The sequence below is a fragment of the Balaenoptera musculus genome, chromosome 11 (genome assembly GCF_009873245.2).
Source record: "Balaenoptera musculus isolate JJ_BM4_2016_0621 chromosome 11, mBalMus1.pri.v3, whole genome shotgun sequence".
Taxonomy (NCBI): domain Eukaryota; kingdom Metazoa; phylum Chordata; class Mammalia; order Artiodactyla; family Balaenopteridae; genus Balaenoptera; species Balaenoptera musculus.
The window spans coordinates 74,689,118-74,712,528 of NC_045795.1; the positions used below are offsets into that span (position 1 = coordinate 74,689,118).

The 23,411-nt window shown below is 37.6% G+C and overlaps 1 protein-coding gene and 1 non-coding gene across 13 annotated transcripts in view; both read right to left on the reverse strand.

The window, feature by feature from the left end:
* The window catches only part of FHIT (fragile histidine triad diadenosine triphosphatase), a 1,509,753-nt gene that overhangs the window by 508,033 nt on the left and 978,309 nt on the right, over nt 1–23,411 (reverse strand). The window lies entirely within an intron of this gene.
* LOC118904637 lies at nt 10,453–10,555 on the reverse strand. The gene has a single exon (XR_005022085.1). It is a non-coding gene; the product is annotated as a U6 spliceosomal RNA (small nuclear RNA).

Sequence of the window (23,411 nt, forward strand, 5' to 3'; positions counted from 1 at the left end):
AATCACAAAAAAGAGAGAGAGAGAGAGAGAGAAACTATACAACCAACCAAAAAACTGCAGTTTTAGTCTAATCACTTCATTTTACCAAAAAGGAAACAGCTCCTAAATTATAGACCTGGATTCAATTTGGGAACATTCAAATCTCACTCCAGCACTGTTTATTTCACCAGGCTGCCTTTCCTAACTTGATTTTGCAAAGATTTTTTTTTCTTTAAAGCATAGTATTCTATTCTTGAGTCCTTAAACTACATATAAATATGTGAATTATATAAAATTCTTATCAGAATTTTAGAATTCTGCTTGAACCCTCAAAGCTCCTAAAGACAACATCAGTGTCAAATATGGACATAAGAAGCAAGAAGTATCTACCTACCCATCTAATGAAGTATTGATGAATCTACCTATTAAATGCTTACAAAAGGCCATTTAATTAAAGTGAATAGTTCTAGCAATCACCTTGGTTTACAACATTTAGAATCAGGAGTAAATAATATTTAAAGATCATTCCACCATACTTCTCTTCCATCTGCATACACATCATATGCACAATGCTTGGACTCGGTAATGCAAAATTCCAATAATCTTTAAGAGAACATTTAAAGACTTTACAATTGAAAAGAAAAATTTTTGGAGTAATTTTGAATCTATTTTCTAAAACTAAATGACTTTTTAAAGGCTTAATTACCATGGTAAATAAATACATACATTGGTACATGAATCATAATAAAATGAACACATGTGTGGTCCACAGTAATTGAAGAGACGTCAGAGCCAAGACTATATTTCAGAATGCCAGCTGAAAGCTTTGACCAGGAAGGGAAGAAATATTGGCCCATTGCCCAAGAAATCACCTGCTATATTGGCTTTTAATTCATTTAAAAAACAAGAGAATTTGTACATAAACTGTGGACAACTTTAAGAAGGTTTGGGCGTAACCTGAGCAGATAGTCCTAAAGAACCTCTCCAGGACAGCTACATGCAATTCTTTGTAAGAGTCAAATCTGTTTGTTCGTTAATCCTATTATTCAGAGATTAATATCAAATACTAATACACCTAACAGTTAAAACTAAAATGCCAGTTCAATGAAAAGCTAAAACCCTGAAGACCTATTGCATTTTCCACATGTCTAAAGTTCTTTTAAATAGTGTTAGGTCAGGTTCTATTTTCTCACTGGGTGTAAGATACAGCATTGCAATGTCCCAAATGTAGTACAGTCATAAGCAAAAACTTTCACAAACCATTTATAAAACTACTCAATGTACTGCCTGTCTATCTAGAACTAGGCTGAAATACACTGATCAGAGCACGTTTGCAACCTATTAATCCTACGGCTTGTACTTCAACAAGGCTGGTTGGATAGATAATCCAGACACATGCAGGGTTCCATAGCACAAAGCATTTTTGAATGTCTTAGGCTATTACCTAAGCCAAAAGCAAAATTGATTTTTCCAGACATGTTCCAGTGTCTGCTCACCCTTTTCTGCTACCAACTGTCATCTCACTCCCCTGATAAAACTCTTGACATATTCTGCAGTATCCTCTACTCCTTTCCCATTCCAAACAGCTGTCTTCCCTTCCTGGCAGGAGCTCCCCAACATCTGGACACTCAGGATGGCTACTGTTGTGATGGACAGATTCCATTTTATCCAAATACCCAGCTCTGAGAATACAAAATCAGCCTAAAGAGGGAGGAGTGCAAAAGCCTCACCTGCTAAACAAATACTAGTTCAAGTAATTGCTGTATCGAAGCCATAGAATTTAGAACAATTTCTTTTAAACCACAGTTTTGTGACACCTGTAATATGGTACAGAATATAAAATGCCATAATTCTGAGAGGATAAATGATGACATGCTTCCTAAGTTGCTACCCAGGTGGTGATAACAAATCCAAACTCCTAACTCAAACACAGAATTTCTGCTTCATGGTCTAATTTGATGTTTTGTTTTGTTTTCTTCCCCCACTAGATTTAAGAACAAAAACATGTGTGTTAGATGAAAATGGATGAGTTGAAGAAAAATAAATCACCTTCCTTCAGTTCACTGCCCCTATCCAATCAATCACCAGTTCCACCCTATACAACTTCCTAAATATGTATCGTCTCTTGCATATTCTGCTACAATAGTTTTTGTAACTGTTTTCCTATAGCCATTCTTCCCAACACTAAAACCTATTCTCTATAAACAGCTACAGTGCTATTTTTTAAAAGTGCAAATTGGGTCATGTCATCCTCACTATTCCCTTCCTAAATCCCATTGATGCCTCCTCTTCCTCGTAGGGTTAGACCTACACTAGTCCACACGGACCCCAAAAACCCTTGCATGACCCTGGCCCCAGCTTCTCTCTCCAGCCTCACCTTGAGCCTCTAGTCCTCTCATTCAACGTATCCAACAGTGGCCTGTCCTCCATCATCCAAATACATCAAAATCCTCCCATGTTTAAGGTCTTCCTATGCTCTGTTCTCTTTGCCTGGCTCCCTCCTGCTCCTGTTCAGATCTTGATTTATGTGTCACTTCCTAAGAAAATTACTCTTCAGTCCATTGAAATATGTTAGGTATCCTTTTATACCTCTCATGGGATCATGTAATCTTTCTTTGTGGCAGATTTTACAACTGTAGTTAATTAACATATTAAATCAAACATTAAAGAGATTTGCAAAACTATAAAACAATGCCATTCTCATATTTTTTTTCAAAAAGAGGTTTTTTAAAGTTATATTAATGTATAATGGATTTATTACTGTTATTTTAAATGAATTAATAGCTTAAACATTTCTTGGTTTTAATTTCTATTACAGTAAATATCAACAGATACAACCATATAAACAAAAGTTCCCTTGGGTCTTTGATAATTTTTAAAAGTATAAAGGGTCCTGAGACCAAAATGCTTAAGAACCACTACATAGGAAATTATTTTATGGTTTAAGAAAGAACGAGATAGTGTATTATAAGTAATATTAAATCTTTTAGAAAGTTATTTTAAATTTTACTTAAACACACTTTATGTGAGAAAGAATGTTTTCATGTAATATTGCTAACTTGGAAAAAAATGTTCTAGTCTTATATACTGTTAAGTAAATTATAACAGGATTGGTTAGGCTGGGTCATTAGTAATGTGTTCATTACAACAGAGTTCAGAAGAAAATTCAATTTACCATGACAAGCAGAGTTTATAGCTTTAAGTGAACAATTTTCTCCTTTAAAACCATTTTAACAAATGTAACCTTTAATAACAAATACATAACCTCAAACTTTTGAGGCAAAGATGCTTGAAAATCACAATTAAGACAAACCTTTTGATTTATTTTGATCTATTTAAGAACAGAAAAGTTCTTAACAGAAGAAACAATTTTTCGATGACAAAATACAAAGTATGTGTTCAGTAGTAATGGCAATAATCATTACCACAAAAACAACACTCTCACATGTAGCACTGTTTTAAGAGCTTCACAATTTTTACTTACTAAATCTTCCCTACAACCTTAGATACTATTATTATCAGCCCTAGTACATGGACCTTGCCCCAGGTCCCACAGTTAAGTGAGAACAAGAATTGGGATTTGAATCTTAACGTTATGCTAATGAGAATGTGTATAAGTAAACTAATCTCCTTTCTTGCCCTGCTTATAAACAAAGGTAAGAGCTAACACCATCAAGGCTTTATTGCTTTATTTTCTCCAAATACTCATTCCAACAGCTGCTTCAAAGACTCTCCTGAAGCACCACTGTAGCTAGCAATCTCTGATTTTACTATAATTTTAACCAACGCTGAATGAAATGACTTGGAGCTTAGTTTCTTTACTACGGTCTATCTACCCACTTATCTGTGCCCCCCACGCCCCGGCCACGCACAAACTATTTAATTTTCCCATTACATCTGGTTTTCTCTTTTTAGGTTTTCATGGCTGCTGAAGATTTTTCTGGCAATGATGGGTTTCTGCCCATTCATGATCCTTTTGGCAGACATTCAATCATCAAATACTAATGTTTCTCAGTCTTCCGACTATAAGAAAGCTAATATGTTGAAATCTTTTCTTCCTTAATGGTCCTATTTTTCATTCAATATCTATTTCACGAGTTTGTGTAGCAGATACCGTAAATAACCAGAGTATGGAGTCCCCAGTAATTGAAAGAAAATTCTATCCAAGGTTAATGTATTTATGTTAAACAGAAGGCAGTTTGTAGTCCTGAAATGAACTGAGTTATTTCTCCTGACATCTTCGTGATTAAAACAGTAAACTCTGTATAGAGTAAGGAACCTTGAAAGTGGTCAGAATTTTAGGGGAAATACTTCTTAAAATATATAACCAGATAGAGGGCTTCCAGATCATGTGACAGAATATTTGCATTTTCTCTGTTGAAATGTCAGTGTAAGTGATACCCCCATGTCCCTTAGTGAATCTCCAAAAAACAAACTATGCTTTCTCCTTGGAGGTTATTTTTTCCCCAATCACTCCATTTCTTTTCTTTTTTTTTTCATTTTTATTTTATATTGGAGTATATAGTTGATTAACAGTGACGTGTTAGTTACAGGTATACAGCAATGTGATTCATTTATACCCATACAAATATCCATTCTTTTTCAAATTCTTTTCCCATTTAGGTTAATACAGAATATTGAGCTGAGCTTTTCCTCACCCAGAGGCTAATGAAACAGAGATTTCAGGGTCCCTTGCTTTAAGGTCCCCTCCAAGACCCTGTATCTAATTGTATGGTTTTAATTTTGTATGCTTTATGCTAAGGAGGGCTCTAAAAATTGCATAATCTCCAGATCCTACCAAACCTCAATCTGCCTTATATAAGTTCTAAATATTTCAGTGAACTTACTGTTACTGAATTTATCTACTCATACTTTAGTTTCCCAGTACCTGCACCTAGGGAAAATCCTTTGGTGTGACTCATGGACATCAGGTTCCTTGGCTACAAAAGCTTATTTCAACAAGAAAGTGGCAAAGAATTACAAGTCAGGATAGGTGGTATAAACATGAATTTTAGACCTGAATGTCTAGCAATAGGTGATTAGATTAAAAATAAGGTAAATCGTATCAGAGACAACGTGGATGCTTCTGGCCCTAATTGGGCCCGCATAATTTTAAAACATAAGTTAAAAATTGGGGGATTTCACATAAAATGCAAATGTCAAGCTTCTTTCAAAAAACTAGAAGGTCTGACAAAACTGGGCAAAAATATGCTTTGGCCTGAACATGTTTCCTACCCACTACTCTTCACTAATTTACACTGCCTGGCTCTCCCCTTGTAAGCATTTGTATATGCCACTCTCAAATTATATGAATAATGTCCAAGAGATATCATTAAAAAAATTGACAATACAGCAGTCATAGTATACTTCCACTTTCATTTAAAATGACATATAAAATAAATTTTAAGACAAATGCAAACAATACATAATTGTTTATTATGGTATGCAATTTTTTTTTAACTTTCAGGGGGAAAAGAAAAAATACAATTTTTTGATCCATTAGATATTTTTTTAATAATAAAAAAACCATTTCCCACCACATTTAAGTACAACTTCAGTAGCAAATGCTATGTTGATGGTTTGGCCAAAAGGAGGACAAGGCAATAGTACCTGCTCAAATCCAGGGACTGGGGCACCAAAAATTTATTTTCCAGGCCAGAGCACAGACGGAGGAAGCATGGATTAAGCATTTAGAGCTGGCACTTTCTTCACAGCAGTATGAGAAAAGAAAAACCACAGTAGATGCCATCCTTTCTGGATCCCAAATAACATCCAATTAACCAATACCACTAGAGCAACTTGTGTGGACTGTTTTAATATATATTCACAGCATGTGTCATTATGGCTCCTGGCTGCTATTAAAAGAGTGGGCTGGCAACATGAATTAACAGTAAGACGTGCTATATTATGGCTCCATAATGCCTAAAGAATTTAGCCAATGTCCTTATTATACTTAATGTACCCTCACAGCTCCTGAGAATCATGTAACTGTGAATTCAACTGGTCCCAAATGCTAAATGGAAAACAAAATATCTTGTAAAAGTATCTTTGAGTAACCGCTCCATCGAGCTTCCTTTCTCATCCACTAACTTAATACATGTTATGATCAACAGATTGTTCTGTTTTCTGAACCTTTTTTGTTTTGTTTTGGGCAAAGAGAACTCTTCAGAGTAGGTAGTCCAAGATTCTGGGTGGGAGAAAAACAAGTGCACCAGGAGAACAGCGGTTCAGTATAAAAGGAAAACCAGAACACTGCCCCCCGTTATCACCGGCCTGGGTCGCCTAACAGGCATACACGCCCCCCCTGGCTCCCCTACAGTCCACTCTCCTTCCAACAGCCACAGTCATCTATGAGAGTGTCAGGTAAGATCATATCACTGCTCAGCTTAAGATTCTCCACGGGCTTCGACGCGTACTTAGAATAAAATGCAAACTTCTGCGCACTGCCTACAAGGCTCCTTCGTGATCTGGCCACGTACTTAACTTCTGCAACTTCTTTTAGTACCATTCTTATTACTAAAACATGGCCAATCCCTGTCATTCCAAACTCTTAATATTTGATGCTCGCTCAGCCTGGAATACCCTTCCCATAGATTTTTTTTTTTTTTAAATGGGTGGTCCCTTCTCTTCCTTCAGATATTAACTCAAAGTCACCTCTTCAAAGATTCTCCTATCTAGAGTAGAGCATCCGTTTTCCCATTCCCAATCACATTGCCCTAGTTAAGGTTTTTCATTGCACTTGGTATGTGAAATTACTTTCTTTTCTATGAGTTTTCTTACTGATTATCTCTACACAAACACATGCACACACAGTCACACACACATAGAAATTTACACTCCATCAGGACAGAGGCCTTGTCTATCTTGCCTATTACTGTCTTCCCGGCACCCAGAGCAGAATCCAGTAGGCAGTAAGTGCTCAAAAAACAAAATCTGGCATGAAAAAATGAACCTGCTAGTTTCGCAGTTACACTCAGGATAATCAAGGGAGTGAAAACTGAGATTACATGTGACTCAGCTGGTTGAAGTTTCATCTAACATGAGAAACAATATCTTCTTTCTGTGAAAACAGCCCTGGTCCCTCTTACTAGGGTGGGCAAAGCACAAGCCCTAGAGAAGAAAATTTATTCCTCCACAGTCCCTTGCATGTTCCCCAAACTTCAATCATTCACCTTCCCTCCTGTACAGTTTGTGCCATTTCTCAGTACCACGTGTACCAATTATTTACTCAATTTTTTTCCACACAACATTTTTTACTCAAGCCTCGATACTAATCAACAAAATTTCTAAAATAATGGGTTTTCTGGGGACTATATATATATATATATATATATATATATATATATTTCCAAATCACATTGCAATTAACCTTTGGCTATTAAAACACATACACATTCATGTTCATATATATTTTTTCATCTAAAAGGATCTCTTCCCACACTCGAGGAAACAGTTCATTACAAATGAAGGGAGACACTCTTGCCGGGGTTCAAGCTCCCCTCAGGCGGGCATAACACAGCAGAGTTCCATGGGGAGAGCTGATGTTTACTAAGCACTAGCTTTATGGCAGGCCCTGTGCAAGCTCTTTATTAAAATACCCGATTTGAGGAGGTACTCATATTATTTGTTTTGCAGGAGAGGACTAGGTATGAAGAGCTTAAATGTTTGCTCAAGGTCACTGCTATGGATGGAATGTCTGCATCCCCCCCAAATCCATATGTTGAAGCCTTAATTCTGATGGTATTTGGAAGTGGGGCCATGAGGAGGTAATCAGAGTTAGATTAGGTCATGGAGCTGGTGCCCTCATGAAGGGATTCATGTTCTCATCACAAGAAGAGAAGACAGGAGTGCTCACTCTCTGCCATGTGAGGACACAGCAAGAGGGTGGCTGTCTGCAAACCAGGAAGAGAGGCCTCACCAGAAGGTGACCATGCTGGTACCCTGATCTTAGGATGCCCAGCCTCCAGAATTGTGAGAAATAAATGTCTGTCACTTAAGCCACCCAGTCCATAGTATTTTATTATAGCAGCCCAAGCTAAGACAGTCACACAGCTAGGAAACAGCAGAAGTAGGGCTCAAATTCAAGTGTGTCACGCACCAGAGTCTGTTCTCTTAACCCTGTATTATATGGCATCTATGCAGTGCATAATCAATCTGTGCTTTGTTTCATAATAAAAACACTTCTTTCCTGAGGTACTAACAGGAGAGTTTTTATTTACTAATATAAAAGCTGCACACACACAGTTGACTTCCCTTCACGACTCCTAAGCAACAAGCTTGTTGAGAGTCTACAAGCTCAGCCCTCTTTTCACTATTCAATGATTTTAAGTGTCGCTAATCTAATCACTGTCTTTCATACTATCAGACTTCTATTTTCAAAATTACAGGCTGCCAGGGGCTTCTTCCAAAGCCCCCTGCTAAGTCTCCACCCCAGATACAGGTGTAAATTGCTTTCTTAGCACCACTGGGAATTCTCTGAGAAATGACTGAAACTTTGGATCTCACTACCTAGGAGAGACCTCTGGTTTCTCTCTCCCTCAGCAGCCCTCAGTGGAAGTCAGAGCGCCCCCAGCTGACCAGGCCTGCCCCTGAGTCTCGTCACTCTCAAAGTCCAGTGAGGTCACAGTTCTGTACCTGTGTTTTGTCACTTTTCCTGATGCTTGCATGGCTGTCAAAACAACATGTTAAGCTTGGTAGCTTTTAAATCAACTTGTAGAAGTAAGTCTTCGTGTCCTATGTAAAGTTTTAACTCTACAAAATAAAAAATTAACAATAACAGCTCACCTTTACAGAGCTCCTATTAAGCACCATGCTAAGGAATTTAACATATTGATTCCTCCAAAAAAAAAAAAAAATCCATGTGAAGTAGCTATTTTTTTCTCATTTTATCCCCGTCTTATAGAAAAGTGAGGTCTATACAGGTTGTTTAACTTGCCCAAAATCAAGCTGAAAGGAGAATCCAAGCTTCCTACTCTGAAGATCCACTACATATACTATGTTCTGTCAGTATATACACACTGGTCAAGGTAAAACTGTCCTGAGCTGATCCTTACACAAAACTATGACAAACAACAAGGAGTAGACCAATTTTTCTGTAAATGCAGAGGTTAATTAACCTAAGTATTGAAGAAAATTTGTTTTTTAATAAAGAGTGTGCTTCCTTTTCCTCCAAGACCTATAATCTGCTCTTGTAGGTGTCTTCACTGATTTTTCAAGGATCTTCTGAAGGTTCCCTTCATGAAGTCTCTCCTTGTATTTATGTTCCTACTAGATTATAATCAGGGTAACCATGAAGTTCCAGTTTACCCATGTTCTGGCAAACTTCCTCTTTTGGAAGGCAAACTGTATGGCTTCCCTAATCATACTCTCCATGAGGGCAGGCTGGGCCTTCTCTTTATATCTGTCACCAGGATTTTCAGATTTCAAATCAATACAGGAGTACTGCTTGTTAAATTGTCCTCTTCCACAACTAGGTATAATTTCTCCATTATTGGATCTTTCACTGCACTTTGCTTCTGTCCCCCTTCCAGGAATGATCACATACTGACTTTTTAATAGTTCATAGACCACACTCTGTTCCGCTATGGTAGCCCTAGGTCCCTACTCGTCTTTTAACCCCTGGGCACCTGGTAAGATGCTTTATCCAGGGATGTGGTTAACTACATACTGACAAACTAAACTGGATATTCTTACAATGTCCCACCTTAGTTCACTCTTCCACGCAAACGCTTACTGAGGACTTACACCAGATCCTAGGAAAACAAGGGAGACAGGTACGTGCCTCCTCTGAAGTGATCTACAATCTAAAGGAGCAACTGCCAATGGAACGGAAAATGAGAGAGCTGATAACTGATGCAAAGAATATTGGCAGAAATCAGACAGAATGCCTGTCTTTGCCTCAGGAGTGAGAGAAAGTTCAAAAAGAAGGCTAAAAGACCAGGAGGTATGGTCCAGATAGAAATGTCCTGAGGACTGGGGGTGCTGGGACGGAGTTGGAGAGGCGCTCCCAGGCAGAGGAAAGAAAGGGCAGACACAAGAAAGCATGCAGCCTGGTGTTCGTATGTCACACTGCACTCGATGGTTGGAGTTTAATATCCCAAGGGAGATAAGCAGAAGTAGTAGACAGGCTTACCTCCCAAAAGTCTGCTCTGTTAAATACTATAGAAATAATTAATAAGCATTTAATGCAAAATGTGTCCTTTTTTTTTTTTTGAACATCAGAATTCAGTAGTAGCTTTTAATTTATTTTTTTTTGTTGGAGTATAGTTGCTTTACACTGCTGTGTCAGTTTCCGCTGTATAGCAAAGTGAATCAGCCATATGTATAAATATATCCCCCCTTTTTTGGATTTCCTTCCCATTTTGGTCACCAGAGAGCACCGAGTAGAGTTCCCTGGGCTATACAGTAGCTTCTCATTAGTTATCTATTTTATACATAGTAGTATATATATGTCAATCCCAATCTCCCAATTCAAAACATATGGAATGATTCACGAATTCGTCATCCTTGTGCAGGGGCTATGCTAATCTTCTCTGTATCATTCCAATTTTAGTATATGTGCTGCTGAAGTGAGCACAACATTTGTCCTCTTTTAAGACAGTGATTTGGGGATCGACAAAACTGAGCTGTAACTTGAAACAATGGTAGGATGGGGGAGGGGACAGATTACCTATAAACAGCATATTCTGGGCTAAGACCAACTAAAACCTTCTTCTTCTTTGTATTTCCATTAACAGGACTGGTAGAGGACAAAGCCCTGCTTAGGAATTCAGCCATGTTAAAGGAAAAATGGTCATTTCAACATTTCTGTGAGTCTACCTTGCTGAAGGGACCCAGGGTGGCTGGATCCTCTGTTTGTAAAACATAACATTGGGCTTCCCTGGTGGCGCGGTGGTTAACAATCCGCCTGCAAGTGCAGGGGACACAGGTTCGAGCCCTGGTCTGGGAAGATCCCACATGCCTCGGAGCAACTAAGCCCGTGCGCCACAACTACTGAACCTGCGCTCTAGAGTCCACGAGCCACAACTACTGAAGCCCACGCACCTAGAGCCCATGCTCCGCAACAAGAGAAGCCACTGCAATGAGAAGCCCGCGCACTGCAATGAAGAATAGCCCCGGCTCACCGCAACTAGGGAAAGATCCTGCGTGCGGTAACTAAGAGCCAGCACAGCCAAATAAATAAATAAATAAATAAATAAATAAATATTAAGGATAAATAAATAAATAAACTAGCAGTTAGGAGGATGAGAAAACGTACAAGAGCTCAGAGATACGTAGCATATCAAAATTCTTCCCATTCGTGTGAAGGAAGTAAGCCAAAATAAGCTTTCTTCCCGGACTAAACCACACAACACAACACACATTAAAAAGATGGGTGGGAGCGGTGAGCTGCCACCATCCATGATTCAGTGGAATCCCCAAACACTCCCCACCAGTTTCACAGAACTTCACTGGCACCAGAAAATGACATTTACTGAGATTCTCAATAAAAATGAACATATTTGGCTGTTTCATGTTATTGGATTTTTTGGCATATGTTTCAGAACTCAAATACCTTAACTCTGCTTGTGAGTGACACAGGGTTCCCCAGAGGACCACTCTCCTACTCCTGGAAATAATATTTTCATTACCCAAGTCCGGGTAAGTAAGGAAATGAAAGTTTCCTGACTCTTGCCAGGGAGATAGCTTAATTCAAGTGTGTTATGTTTTCATTATTTGTATTTTCTCTTGAAATGTGAGGGCTGTCTGCAAGTCTTGTGGCATATGTTTTTTACCTGCCTCTGTTCAGTGATTTCCTGGAATAAGGAAGAATATGGCTTAACTAAACAACTCTTGGGGTCCTGCTTTAATATATACAGCATTTATCCCCAATTAGGTTAACTATGGATCACTGTTCAAAAATATTCTTACAAGACCCTTGAATAAAACAAGTATTACATAGCAACTAGTTCTGGTCTCTGTGCTTAAGTTATCTCATCTTCACATGAAGGGACTTGACACCCAACATGGTTTCCAACTCCAAGAGTCTATGGAATGGCTGGGGAGGGGTGGAGGGAGAGGGATGGACTGGGAGTTTGGGGTTGGTAGATGCAAACTATTACATTTAGAATGGATAAACAACAAGGTCCTACTGTATAGCACAGGGAACTATACTCAATATCTTGGGATAAACCATAATGGAAAAGAATGTAAAAAAAAGAATGTCTCCATGTGTATAACTGAGTCACTTTGCTGTACAGCAGAGATTGGCACAACACTGTAAATCAACCATACTTTAATTAAAAAAATTTTTTTTAATTAAAGAAAACAGAGTCTATGGAATAGTGAACCGACCGTTGTATTCTGCTCTTCTCGCTTTCTTTAGTCAGTATTCTTTAATTATTGCCTCCTCTTCTTGACATTTTTTAAACAAAATGGAAAATGTTTCATAAATCAATTACTAAGTAAGTTTTACAAACTATGAAGAGTGTGGAGATGGTTACGAGAGAGAGCTGTCAGTTGTTTTTTTTTAGGGTTTTTTTGCTGTTTTTATCATTAAATTTTTTTTAATATTGTAAATTCATCCTTCACACCTCTTGGCTTACAGTAAACCACAAAGAGATGACCATATCACTCCAGACTGTGCTTCACAGTGGCAATAACAACGATAATAATATAAACTCTTCATTTTCAAACTCCTACTATGTGGCAGACCTTTGTTTGCTTACTGCTTACTGACTTCTTACTATGTCCCAGAATCTTGGGAACACAACCCTCAAGACAGCCATAGCCTGTGATGGGAGAGAAAGGACAGTGCCCAGGAGATTAAGGAAATGAAGGAATTGGTGAAATGGTAAAAGCACTCAAGTAGGTGTTTTTGCTGTATGTTTAAGAACCTTGAGACCTCCTTCTGTCTTTACAAGTGGACTTTTCCACCAGAAGACCAGGAATGAGGCTGAGAAAAACATTATGTAGATGAACTCTTGAGAAGTTCTTTGAAAAGAATTAAGCACAGTCAGCCACTAACCTGGGTCCGAACACCATATTTTACTTAGATTTCAAACCTCATTGTCCAACACTTTAGCCACTAGCCAGATGTGGCTATTTAAGTTTAAATCAATTAAGATAAAATAATATTAATATAGTGCTTCCTTAGTTCACGAGGCACATTTCAAGTGTGTATAGCCTCATGTGACTAGTGGCTGCCATACTGGACAGCACAGATAAGAGAACACGTCCATCATTGCAGAAAGCCTTATTGGACACCGCTGACTTAAAATATAAAACGACCTCGTCAACAGTCAAATATTAAGGGGAAATATAACATTTTATTTAATATACTAAAAATATGTATTGGTATCCAAGCCAATATCTAGAAATGCAAATGTTCACCTTTATCATTGTAAAATGATATTATAATTCCTCATTTATACTTTTTAGACAACAGTGTCAGATCATATTACTCTGGTGCAGACATAGGATTTTTTTTTTTAATTGCTTTCCTAGACTCTGTCTGATCATAAAAAAAGAAAACACAGGTAGCATAAGACAAGCAGATAATGAGCATGCAAGCTCACTGCATTTGTGTTTTGAAAGAGACAACTTACTGGCCTTGCAAAGAAAAGTTCAGTTCATAAAAGGAAACTCAATTGCTCTGGTCCCTGAGTTAACAGTCTTGTGAGAAGAATGCCTTTTTGTCCAAAAGGATTCGCAAAATGTTTTGATAACCATTCTAATTTCATTAGATACAGCCACAGAAACTCCCCAGACATAATTTTATGAGATAGGGTCAAATATGCTAATGAAGGCCCTCTCCCATCTTTCCTCTGAGCTACTGCCATATTTGTAATTTGGGAGGAAGGATTTTTCTACTTACTATCCTACTGTGCAATGATAAAACACACACACATCCACATATATACACCCTACATGACACATACAACAAGGTTATCTATCCATAATATTGGTATCTATCATCTAATTGTATTTAAATTTTTATTTAAGTAAAATCAGTATACATATACAAGTTCAATGAATTTTTACAACTGAACACTTCCATATAACCAACACTCAGAATAAGAAATGGAATATTATCAGCACCCCAGAGCCCACCTCATGGAGCCTTCCAGAGACCACCTCCTCAAGGGTAACCAACATCCGGACTTCCAACACAACCGGTGAATTCTTACCATTTTCATGTCTTATATGCATGGAACTCTTGTGTCTAGCTTCTGTCAGTCAACAAGATGCTATCTAGTTTTGGCAGATCCTCTTTGTCACCATAAAGTGATGACCATTTGGCTTTCCCACCCCACCATATAGAAGAGTTAATCCTTAATGAGGAGGTACCATGTATCAAGTACTATGCTAAGCTACAAATCATTTAACTCCCCAAACAAGAACTATTATCCCTTTTAAATAGATGAGGACAGTATGGCTAGGCAATGACGCCCACTTATTCAATTAAACACTAATCTAGGTGTTGCTGTGAAGGGATTTTTCAGACGTAATTCAAATTTCTAATCATTCAAATTTAAATTAGGGAGATAATCCTGGGTGGGCCTGATTTTAGTTAAAAAGAAGGTCTCAAAAGCGAGGTGAGGCTTCAAAGAGAAAGGGGAAGGAAAAGGAGGAGGAGGGGAGAGGCTTTTTCTGGAACAGGTAACAATGAGCAATGATCATACATTAATTTATACATGTTAATAATAGATGGTAAACCAATTCAGAGGCCAGTGTCTGCAGAGAATTTTTGAGTGGAAACTAATGGTAAAAATGGCGGGGATCGTAGTAATTAAGGTTTCTAGTTTTTTCCCCAAGCCAGCTCTGACGTCCTATATCCTTGCATACTGTCCCTAAGTACACTCTCAATCTTCAAATCCTTGGTCTCAATTTCAGGTTCAGAAAGTAAGGTCACTGTATTTGTGGTAGGCTGGTGGAAGGAGGTGTTACTGGACAGCCAGACTTCGCAGACTTGTTATTATCTTCCAAAGCAATCTCAGTGAAACGCTTTCCTTGAGTGGACCTGAATAGATTTCAAGTAAACCCATACTTTTTTTAAGAACAGAAACTATTACTTCCGTTATCACATTCCCCTTAACATATATCCTAGAGCAGGATTAAAGGTAAGTACCTATAAATGTGGATGCATAATACCATTCATCTTCCCTTTTTCTTTTTAAGGTTGATATAAAAATTGTTCTCCATTTTCAGAGGTGAAATTAAGGCCAAAATGAAATTCTTAATTTCCCCTTCCACAGTTGTTCTCCTCAAGTCTTCTCCATCTCGATTGTTATTCTCCCCCAGTCACTCGGTGTCTTAAGTCAAAATTATAGTAAAGATCAACAAGTGGGTTCTGCCTCCAAAACTGGTCAGTTCTCTCTGTCTCCATCATCACACCCTTGTTCGGGTCACACTGATGCCAAACCCAAACAAAGAGTCCATAGGTGATCTCCCAGCTTCCAGTAAGCTCTGATATATACAACAGGGTAGAAACTCTTTTTTAAAAAATTGTAAATTAGGTAATATCACTCCCCTGCTAAAAATCCCAACTGAGACTAGATATTTGATGATACTAAAGAATTACTGAAAAGTTATAGGTGTGATAATGGTACTGTGGCTCTGTTTTGAAAAAGAGTTTCTATGCTTTAGAGATAGTGAAATATTCACAAAGAAAATGACAGGCCTCAAACTTCAAATTATGTGATGGCGTTGGGGAGAGAGCATAGATAAAACAAAATTGGCCATGAGTTGTTAATTACTGAAACTGGATAATGGGTACATGGGGAGTCATTATATTTCTCCGTTTTTTGTGTATGTTTGAAATTTTTGTGATAAAAAGTTTTAAAATCTCCATTGGCTCCTGAATGCACTTAGAATAAACTTCCAAGAACTTGCCTTGGTCCAAAAGGCCCTTTATGATCTGATTCTTGCTCACCACTCTCAGATCTCCTCCAGTACCCAGCTCTGCCCGTTAACTACCCAAGAGCTACAAGGCTTATCCCTGTGCCTTAATCATGCCAAACGTTTGGGCACTTCGGGGCCTTGAGGTGTGCCCTTCCATCAGTCTGAAGAGCTCCTCCCCAGATGTTCTCACGGGTGGCTCCTTCAGGTGGCATCACTCTCTGGAGAGCCTCCTCTGACTATGCTATCTAAAGTCATCCTCCCTCCTTGCCCTCCTCCTTCCCACCCGTTCCACTGCCCTTTCCCTACTCAGCCTCTTATGTTCTTTCATTCTTTTGCTTTATTTTCTTCATAATCCTTATCATTTTTTGGAAATCATCTTTTTTCTTGAATAACTCATTTTAAAGATAAGCCATTTGTCATCAGTGTCTCCTCTACCACTAGACTATGTGCTCAGACAAAATTGGAACCTTGTCTGTCTGGTTCACTTGCATGTTCCCTGGGCCTACAATAGTGCCTACCACAAAAGTAGGAGTCCAATGAAGACCCATTCAATGAAGCCTCTAGTAGATCTGACCATGAAGACTGCATACATTTCGCATGAACATCAAAAAGAATAACTAATGTCTTAGAAAGTTAAACTATCCTTATGTAGTTATGTATTGTTTTAATGAATACTTAATACCTACGGAATTCCTTTGAATTAAATAGATCAACATAATGAGTAAGTAAACGCTTACACATATTAATATAATTAATGAATAATTAATACTTTCAAGTTTCCTTTGAATTACGTATAATATATCCATACACATATATACATAGTATTATTTTGATACCCCATATCTGATAAGATGATTACTGGTTAATATAGAAAGAAATGACAGTTTGTGATTGCTACATTTCCAGCAAAAGATTTTGCAAAATGTATTGTTGCCAGACTTCACACTTTAAAATTCATTTCTACGATTCTTAGCTGGTGTTAAACCATGTCAGCATAATAAGCAAGTTTTTATTTCCTTTCAGATGTTCCTGGCTGCTGAAAGAATTGATTTTTAAGATTTTTCCCATTGACCTATAAGGCTGTGAAGAAGAGATAGCTCTTCTTAATCTCAAAGATCCAAGCTAAGCTTACACTCCCTGGCCATTGTGCAGGTGTCACCTTCCTTGCTTGCTTCTTTATGTATTGTTGGAGAAACACAAATGTATTAGTTATAGGACACTGGTAGGTTTTAAACCCTCTTTGAAATCCTGCTTTAATAACGATGGCTCAGCATCATTTGAGGATAACTGTATCCAGTTATCATAGATATAATGAAGTATATTTTTAATTTTAATATACCTACCTTCCCAAGTATAAATTTATTCTGGGGCTTTGAGGGACCCAAGAGCACCAGGAGTAGTGTAAATAACATGTGACTTCTGAGTTGGTAGACCGAGGGAATGGAAGACAGATTCTAAAACACATACAAACTCACGGACACTATATTTATAGCAATTTGGCTTTCTAACTGGTAAATCCAAATGAGGCAGGAACAGTAACAAAAGGAAGACATAGCTTCTCAAATCCACCCATTTGCTTAAAACCAGACCAGCCTAGATCCTAATCATTCAGTAACCTTCAAAGGCCATTCCCCACCTTCCTCTCTCTCAAAGCAATTAAAACATCACGTACTCAGATCTTTAACTAACTGGCAAGACAGTTCTCTGTTAAGGAGTTTGTGAATGTATATCCCTCCCAAATATCTGAGAAACTCCAGAAGAGAACATTGTATAAAGACTGGTACTTAACCTCAAAGTTCACATAGAAAGCAGCACCCTTGACAGTCTACAATGAAGCAATTTAAATGGCAATGGTAGCCCAGCCTGAAGACACTTTTATAAAGGGAAGCCTGGAAAACATCACGACAGGAAGCTGTCACCCTTACTTGGACTAAAGAGAGCGTACTATGTTCCTTAAAGAGGTTGGTTCCAGTAGGAAGGTACAATAAGCAGAAGCAAAAAGCAAAACTCAATACAGCGATCCTCCCAGTGCTTTATTTAAAAAAAAAAAAAAAAAATCCATCTATCACTAGCTCTTGTTTGCTTCAGTGCTCACAGAGTGGTGCTAGACTGGAATTCCTTCTGCTGGAAAACCGAGAGGACATTTTGTCTTGCATTTTGTCTCCAGCAATCCCAGTTGCATGCAATTCCCCAAACACGCTCTCTACTGGACACAGCTCTCCCCCCCCACACAGGCTTGTTGTCTGCAGAGTACTTCTTGCTTATTTTAAAACACAAGGTGGAGGCTACTTCATTCAGAAAGCCTTCCTGTCTCATTTTCAGGTCAATGCCACCCTTCTAAATGCTTTGATCTTACTGACTCCATGCTTTAATGACTGGTATTTTCCCAAGAAATTATAATTCACTTTCTAAATGTTTGTCACTGGATGAGGCCCACGGGGACAAAGATGGTTTCTTACTTGGGTCTGTGCCTCTAGCAGCTTGTTTGGGGCCTGATACAAAGCGGCTTCTCAGGAAACAATGAATGAAAGAGTAAAAGAATGAACAGAAGAGTGAACAAATTAAGCAAACCAGTATCTCTTTAAACTCCTTGTTTGAATCCAATGCCCGCCACTACACTTACACTTCACGCCCAGTAGAGGTTACCATCTGCTTACCTCTTCAATCTTAAACATTGTTAAATATTGAAGTTCATTTCATGATCACTAAAGGTTGGTGAAGGGCCCTGGCACAATGGGTTTAGGACTGAGTAATTCAGTGTTGTATAATTTGTTATTGTGTAATTATTGCTGTAAGTAATTTATTGCTTCCTTAAGGAGTGGTTCTTATGTATTTTTTAATCACTAGTTGTCCTTTTTTGTGAATGGAGATGCCCATGTATCCATCAATTAGATGCTACCAATTTTACAAAATGATTGAGTGTTTTACTTCCCTTTTTTCCCTCAGTTATATATACAAGTAATACATGAAAATATCCTCACTGTAAAAAAATTTAAACAATATAGAAAAATTCAAAAACTCTCCCTTACTGCTCCTACCTTATCTACGTCCCTCCACAGAGGCAACTTTTATTATCAATTTCAGACCTCTCTCCATGCATTTAGCTATACGCGTACACAGACATCTTTTGTGTTGTTTGGGTGAGAGTATTGTACATATGTGGGATCAAGAGGTTTTGCAAAGGTTTTGCAAACTTCTGTGATTAATTAACAATATGTTCCAAACACATTCCCATGTCAGAAACATACCTCATACTTTTTACCTACCAGCATTCCATACTTTGGGTATACCTAGTTTATGTCATTATTCCCAGGTTCATCAAAATATATGTTTTTCAGTTTTTTACTCTTAAAAATCCCTGAACATGTCTCTTTATATAAAGATGCCAGGAATTAATGAGTTAAACAGTATGCATAAAACAAGCTTACCAGAGTTCAAGACTGTTTCTCCTCATCCTTACAAATATATTGAATATCAACAGGTATTTTTTGTTGTTGTTGTTGTTCAATCTGATGACACCAACTATGTCCTACATGAGCTAACCCAGTGTGGAATCACCTGTGTTCGTATTCACTGTAGGCCACTGTGATGGGCACACAGGTTCAACTGAAACATACCAAAGGGCTCCTACTCAACTCTTAGCTCACATCCCAGTAACATAAACATGGATTCAATATCACTTCATGTTTAAACATCAGGAGGGAGATACTGGAATAAGTGTCTTCCTATAAACTATCTCGTTTCACCCTCTTAACATCCAATAAAATAGAAACTTTAATTCCTATTTTATAGATGACCAGAGTGAGGCTGGCTTCCCAAGGTTCCCAAGCTCTATGCCATACCAGGAAGTGCGAAATAGCCCCAGAATTTGGAAATTGCACGAGAGCGCTACTTAGTTCAACCTTTTCCAGGTTTTTATTATTCCCTGATGCCTAAGATCCTGCTCTTAAATACCATTATCCACTATTATGTTAACAAATACTGGGCTTTGGAAACACGCTTAGAAGAATAGATGCTAAAAGAATACAAATATTTATACAGGAGCAAAAAAAATAAATTTATTGTACACCTGCCCTTTTTTTAATGAGTTCCTCAGATTTTCCCCCAGAACTAATATCTAAGACATGAAATGGCATAGAATAAAGCCCATGATGACTAAGATAAACTATATGAGAATGGATATTGTCCTTTACATCTTGGCAATACTTAATAATATTAAATATTTAAAATTTTACCCTGGCTAGTAATAAAAAAGAACCCACAGTTATACTGTTAGTTTAAGAAATGTGCCCTAATATTAGAAATAAAAATTTGTACTGAGGAAACAAAATAATTTTCACATCACTCAACTAGTTCTATTAAGAAAATGTTAGAAGGCATGTTTTTTAGCACCAACTAAAATGAACAGAAAAACGCTTTCTAAAATGTTGAGAAGCATGAAATGAAAGGTTAAAATATTTCACTATGTATATGTTATGCTGGAGCCTTGAAGCTATCGCCTACACAAGAATGGTACTTTAAGATTACTTGAATGTGTTTTCTGAAAGTATGGAATGATCGATTCATTTTTAAAACCCTTAATGTAGTAGTACTCTTACTTTGCCTGACAGATAACAAGGCTTAAGAACGGCAAAGATCAGAGCTGCAGGAACGACAACAACAAAAAAGTTGGTACCAAGTTCACTTCCCCTTCATGCCAACACTTTCTTCTCCCTTATCAAACAACAAAGCAAAAAGAAAAGTACTGAATGTGAAAACCAGAGAGATTCCCCATGACTGAGCCTTGGCAAGTACAAATGCATTAGTAATGGAGCTGATTCCTGTGACCTTTTCAATTATGATAATCCCTCAAAAAAAATTAAACCATTTTCTAAAACATGGTCCAAGGATTTCCACAGATAATTGAAGAAACCATTTAGGAACATCCCTGGCACTTTTCTAAGTATGTACATACTTAACACACGTCTATTCTTACTCTACAGCCCTTCCAGGCATGATTATTTGTGAGCAAAAGGTCAAACTTAATTTGAGAGACATTTTTAAAAAGCCTATATTTCCAGAGTTTTTGACCTTCATTTTCCTCTTACATGTATTTATGTTTTGAAATGGGAAGATCTAAAAAGAGGGGGACTACCAAAGGGGAGGGAGGCTGCGGAATGAGTGAAATAGGTGAGGGAAGCTAAGATGTACAAACTTCCAGTTACAACATAAATGAGCCACAGGAATGAAATGTACAGCCTGGGAAATACAGTCAATTATAGTGTAACATCTTTGTATGGTGAGAGATGGTAACTAGACTTATCACAGTGATCATTTTGTAATGCATAGAAATGCCAAGTCACTATGCTGTGTAGCAGGAACTAACATAGTGTTGTAGGTCAACTATACTTCAAAAAACAAACAAACTCATAGGAAAAGAGATCAGATTGACGTTATCAGAGGTGAAGAGCTGGGGGAAGGAGGAATTGCAGGAAGATGGTCAAAAGGTACAAACTTCCAGTTATAAGATAAATAAGAACTACAGATGTAATGTATAACACGATAAATATAATTAACACTGTTGTATGTTATATATAAAAGATGTTAAGAGAGGAAATCCTAAGAGTTCTTATCACAAGGAAAAAATAGTTTTTTTCTTTTATTTTGTATCTATATGAGATGATGAATGTTCACTAAAGTTACTGTGGTATTTCATGATGTATGTAGGTCAAATCATGCTGTACACCTTACATGTAGACAGTGCAATATGTCAATTATATCTCAAATAAGAGAAGGAAAAAATATTTAAGACACTGTTATGTAGCACCCCAAAGGTAAAAGTGCCCTATATTGATTATTTTGCAGATAAAGCATTTTATGAAGTCTAAAATTTTGTAAATTATCATTAAAAAATACATAGAAAATGGAAGTAGTGCATGTGAACAAGGTGTTTATTTTTTATCTATTCTGCTAATTAAACTGAACATTCAAATATAAAATAAAAATGATAATATAAAAAGAGGGTGACTATGTACTCTTTTCTGCTTCATGAGAATTTGATAGTCAATTAAGGAATTAATACATCATTTAAAATGTATCCTTTTGTTTTGGATATGACAAACATGTGAAGTGGCTTTTGAGTCCCCAGAATTTTCAACGACTTTCTAGTGAGCAAAAATTTCACGAAAGCATAGAAACATGTATATATTTAACTTCAAATAAAGTTTAAGTAAAGAAAAATGATCCAAGTTTGCCCTTGTTGAATTTCCACTTAATGAATAAGTAGACTAAATATTTACAGAAATGAAAGATCACCTGATTGTTGGACTTGAATAAATTGACTTCATTTTAGCACCCAGAAGAGAAGCCATGTCTACAGACAAGATGTCCAAGAAGCTGAAGGCTTGGTTCTTCATTCACCTCTCCTCCTTACTGGCCTTATGAAAATTAGCTGGGCAGTCAACCAATGGGAGCCTGCATTTCTCATGAATTGAATGGTAATACTGGCATACGCTATCGTAAGTATAAGTACAACAACAGACAGGAAACGTTTTTGAAAATGATATAATATTATGTAAACAAGCATATGGTGTTATAATTAGTAGTTCTAGTTTACCAAGTTAGATTCTCAGTACCAACAGCATTGATCGACCACAGCAGATCAGAGAAAAGTCACCCTGCACTGAAGACCATAACGTGGATTCTGATCAACAGAAGCCATTCTACTGCTTTCTGAAGCTTCTAACAGAAAATTCGAGTCTTCATTGGAGAGAATGAGAAAAAAAAAAGTTCATTGCTCCAAATTTGTATTTCTGTTGCTGATACCTGTTAAGAAGCAGTTCTGTAGCTATTAAGTTACAGTTGGCAATTAAAAAAAAAAAAAAAAAAACTGACTAATAACTAAACCCTTTAAATTCCACCATCGAAAGAGAAGATCAGTCTAAAGCACACGCTACAAAGGATGCAAAATGGCTAATGAAGACTTCAGTATCAGGATTACGACCCTTCATCAATAGGAATATGTTCTGTTTTTAGAACTATTGCGTAATGAGAAAAAAACATCATGGGAGCACAAATGAACTACCTCATAAAAGAGTACTTTGCCTTAGTCTGAGAATAATTTTTATCCAATTCAAATACCACAGAACAAAGAACTAGGAGGAAGAGGGATGACAGAAGCAGAGCACTTGGGAAAGAAGCTGGTCCTGCATGAAGCCAGGTGGGAAAGGACAACTCAACCTGTGCTCTTGTGTTGGTGGAAACCAAGTCCAGACCAGCTGGCAGGAAGTAGGAAGATGCTGCCTTTGCGATTCCCTTCAAAACCTATTAGCAACCCTCAGATTGAAGAGTTACAACTCCCTTAAAATAAACGGTGGGAAATGGAAAAGAAGTCATCTCGTTTGGGAAAAAAAAAAAAGTTTAAGGGCTTCCTTGGTGGCGCAGTGGTTGAGAATCTGCCTGCTAATGCAGGGGACACGGGTTCGAGCCCTGGTCTGGGAGGATCCCACATGCCGCGGAGCGGCTGGGCCCGTGAGCCACAACTACTGAGCCTGCGCGTCTGGAGCTTGTGC